The sequence below is a fragment of the Elephantulus edwardii genome, unplaced genomic scaffold (genome assembly GCF_000299155.1).
Source record: "Elephantulus edwardii isolate Elephantulus edwardi_28Jun2011 unplaced genomic scaffold, EleEdw1.0 scaffold00192, whole genome shotgun sequence".
Taxonomy (NCBI): domain Eukaryota; kingdom Metazoa; phylum Chordata; class Mammalia; order Macroscelidea; family Macroscelididae; genus Elephantulus; species Elephantulus edwardii.
In genome coordinates, this window is record NW_006399942.1 from 5,894,876 (window position 1) to 5,899,501 (window position 4,626).

A 4,626-nucleotide genomic window follows, 5' to 3' on the forward strand; every position below is an offset into this window, starting at 1 on the left:
AAATTGGTTGGTGGGGGGAGCAGGTGAAGGAAATGAAAAGGATCCAGTGGGGACCAGATGCTACAGGAAAATGACAAGCATTTTCCAATGGTAATTAAACCAACTAACTGTCTTACTGATTTGGGAACTGGATGCCGACTCTCTGCCTTCTTCATGCTGAACAGGGGCATTGATGTGACGGGGGAAAGGGCATCCAGTTTTTCTTTCTATTACTTCCTGGGAGTTGGACACAAGGAAGCTCTAGAAAATAATTTGCTCTCTTGCAACTAATCAATCAGCATTTTTGCTAGAATTCCTCCTTGCCCATGTAATACTTAATTTGCTTTGAATCCCTTTTCTTGTTCAAGTTATCTTTTTCATAACATTAATTGCTGTTGTTGCATACTGTCAAATAAGTTAAATAGCTGTCCTATAGGATGGAATATAACTGCTTCCTAGCGTTCCCTATGCTGAAATCTTTATAGGAGCAGGTATAAAGGCAGACATTTAATTAGCAGCTGGTCTTTTAACGATCACACTAGTAGGGATACTTATAGCACTGATATTGTGTTGTTATATGCTTATATGCCATGGAGTTATAAACAAATCATAGCTGACCCTCTAGTGAGTTTTCAGAGGCTTTAAATTGCATGTGAGTTGGTTATCAAGCTTTCTCCTGCAGAGCAGCTGGAACATTTGAACCACATGCCTTTGGATTTTTAAGCTCTGTCTCACATAATTTGGGTACATGGTCAGGAGGGACCAGACCTTGGAGAAGGAAATCATGATTGGAAGGGTGGAGGGACAGTGCAGGAGAGGAAGACCCTGAATGAGATGACTTGATACAGTAACTGGGGCAATGAGGGTAGGCATGCCAGTCAGTGAGACTGGCTTCAGTGCTCTTGTACTTAAGATTGCTATGAGTCACAGACAAATTAATGGCACATAACAATAAATGCATGAGCTTCAAGCACCTGTGAAATTAATTTTATTTTATAATAGGGATTCAATTACAGTGGGAACAAAAATATGGGGAAAATAGCAAAAACGCAGGTGAAATGGAATACCTCTTTGAGATGTTGATATTGTGGTCAAGTCATGGAAGCTACTGAGTGAAAGTAGGGAGTAAAAGAATAAAGAGTTTAGAACTTTTGTCCTAGAATCTACCAAAAGAACTTGTCTGTATCTTATTCAAAAGAGTCAATTTAGTGTTCTTTGAGACAGAATATAACTGAATTAAAATATTTAATATTTGCCTATGACTTTTCAAAGATCTCTGGTGGCCTGTGATAAGCAAGTGCTCTGCAATCACAAAGGTATGAGGTTCAAATCCACCAGCTGCTCTGAGGGGAAAGTATAGGTAATCTCCTCCTGCATTTTATGACAAATTTCTGCATTAAACTGAATAACTATACAGAGGGAACAATCCATCTCTTAAGAAATATAAGTGTATCAAGTTTAAAAGCAGATATTTATTTGAATAATTGAGAAGAAAAAACCCAATAGGATTAAGTATTAACTGTCTTAAATTGCATATGATTATGATTGTGAAAAGAATTCGAAGTCAAGGTGTTAATTACACCTTAAGAATTAAAATCCTTGATGATAGTAGTCAGGAAATCAGGAAATGAATTGCATTTGGAAAGTCTGCAGTTAGGAACCTCTCTAAATTATTGAGACATAATGATGTCAGTTTGAGGACTAAGGTACATCTGATTCAGGCCATGGTTTTTGAGCTGTGGTGTTGGAGAAGAGAACTGAACATCGCATGAACTGCCAAAAGAACAAATAAATATGTCTTGGAGAGGGTCCAGCAAGAGTGCTCATTGGAGTGAAGAATAATGAGGCTTTCACCTCACATACTTTGGGCATGTTGCTAGGAAGGGTGGAGAGTTGGTGAAGGAGAGGAAGATCTTCAACCAGGTGGATTGACATGGTGACTGCCAGAATTGACTCTAGTGTGTAAGGAAGGGTGAAGATGGCACACAATAGGATGGGGTTCAGATCCACTGTTCACATATGGTCCCTGTGAGTTATACTCTACTCAATGGCACCCAACAACAAAAATAGCAACAGCAACAACAACATCCAAAGTCATGATACTGCTGTCATCCAAAGCCCTGGTTAAGATACTACGTCTGTTATGTTCTCCTGTGTTCTACCTGTGTTCTCCTTGGGTAATATTTCAGTTGATATTTCATATTTATTATTTTTAAAGAAAAGAAAAAGGGTGGAAGCGGATTAAGGAAATGGGTACAATCTGGTGTGAAAAAACTTGTATTCAAAATTTGTAAGAAAACGAGTATTAAAAAACAACAAAACACAACAACAACATGTCCTAATTAAGAAAAAAATTTAGAAAAATGAATAAAAGGTAATTATTCCAGTAATTTGTAATTTAAGTAAGATTTATTTCATGGTTTATCTTGATTCTTCCCAAGTTGACCCTTCCTTGTCTTTGTCCTTTACAGTGTTTATTTTCTGTATGTTTTATTTTTGTTCTTCTCTATCCACTTCAACCCCACTGTTACCTTCAATTTTTACAGTAATTGTCTTATGCAGTCCTTGTACTTTTGTGGCTGAGTTTTTCTACTCAAAATAATGCTCTCTAAACTCTCCCATGTTGTATTGTATTTTGAGAATACTTCTTTGTTCTTTAGTGTGGCATAGTATTCTGCTGTGTGAACATACCAGTTTTTCCATCCTTTGGTTTGTTGATCGGTATTTAATTTGTTTCCATATTCTTGCTATTGCAAATAACAGTAACAATTTTCTTGCTGCTATGAACATACACCCTGACTACATCCTCTTGAAGACATATCTGCTTACTCTTTTGGCAGTCCATGGAATATTCAGTGCTCTCCTCTACAACTACCAACATTTATCAAAGTTCATGGAGTTTCTGAAGGCATGTTATTTAGAAAGTGGATACCACTCCTGCTTCCAAACCTGTCATAATAAGTTACTATTGTTCTGTACCATTGAGTCGCCTGTGGTGTATAGCAACCCTAGGTACAGCAGCTCTGAACCCTTCCCTCTCCTAAGCCAGTCTCACTAATTCCAACACACCAACTTCCATTGCCCCAGTTACTTTAGCAATGCATCTCTTCCAGGGTCTTCCTCTCCTGTGTTGTCCATCCACCCTTCTGAGCATGATGTTCTTCTCTAAGGACCAGTCTCTCCTGGCCACATGCCCAAAGTAAGGGAGACAGAGCTTCAAAATCCTAGCCTCCAAGGAGATGCTTGGTTTCACCCACTCTAAGATAGACCTATTTGTTTTCTTGGCCATCCATGGTATGTTCAAGACTCTTCTCCAGCACCACAACTCGAAGGCATCTATTTTTCCAATATACTTAGTCATTGTCCAACTCTGAAGCATAACAAGTAATTTAGAAGACCATGGCATGGATCAGCTGCACCTTTTATTAACAGTGTTGCTCTTCAGCACTCTGAATAAGTCCATGACAGTAGATTTTCCCAGTAAAATTTGTCTTTTGATTTTCTGACTGCTGATTGATTGTGGAACCGAGCAAACTGAAATAGTTAACAACCTCAATCTCTTTTCCATCTAATACAGTGCTGCCAATAGACCCAGTGGTGAGAATCTTTGTCTTCTTGATATTGAACTTCAATCCATATTGCAGACTACAGTCCTTGACCTTTTGCAGCAAGTGCTTCAGATCTTCTTCAGTTTCAGCAAGCAAGGTTGTGTCATCCGCATATCATGGGTTGTTAATGAGTCTTTCTCCAATACTGATGCCACACTCCTCCTCATAAAGCCCAGCTTCCCAAATGATCTGTTCTGCATACAGATTGAAAAGGAATGGGAACAGAATGCATCCCTGACATACTCCTTTCCTGATTAGTGTTTCCTTGCTCTGTTCTGAGAGCTGCTATGCACCTGCAATTAGAGCCAAAGAGGAGGAAATAGATGATATCTATCAACTGTTGCAGTCAGAAATTGGTCTAACATGTAACCAAGATGCTTTAATAATAATGGGTGCCTGGAATGCAAAAGTTGGGAACCAAGAATAAGGATCAGTAGTAAGAAAATATGGACCTGGTGACAGAATTGAGGATTGGGATAGAATGATAGAATTCTGTACAATTAATGATTTATTCATAGCAAATACCTTTTATAAGAAACAGAAACACAGGCTATACACATGATGGGATGCACAGAAATCAGACTGATAACATATATAGAAGAAACCATTGGAGAAGTTCAATATCAGCAGTGAAAACTAGGCTGGGTGCTGATTGTGGAACAGACCATCAATTACTCATATGCAAGTTCAAATTAAAACTAAAGAAGTTTAAATCATATCCACAGGAATCAAAATTTGACCTTGAGTCTCTATGAATTTAAAAACCAATTCAGGAATAGGTTTGAAGCCTTGAACACAAATGAATGAATACCAGATAATCTGTGGGAAGATACCAAGAATATAGTTCATGAAGAAGGCAAAAAGTTAATACAAAGAAGGAATAATAAAAGACCAAAATGGATGTCAGAAGAGACTATTAATGTTGCACGAGAGTTCTGAGAAGTCAAAGCAAAGGGAAGAAATCAAGAAGTTAAGGAGCTGAATAGAAGATTTCAAAGGGCCACTCCAGAAGACAAGGCAAAATATTACAATGAAATGT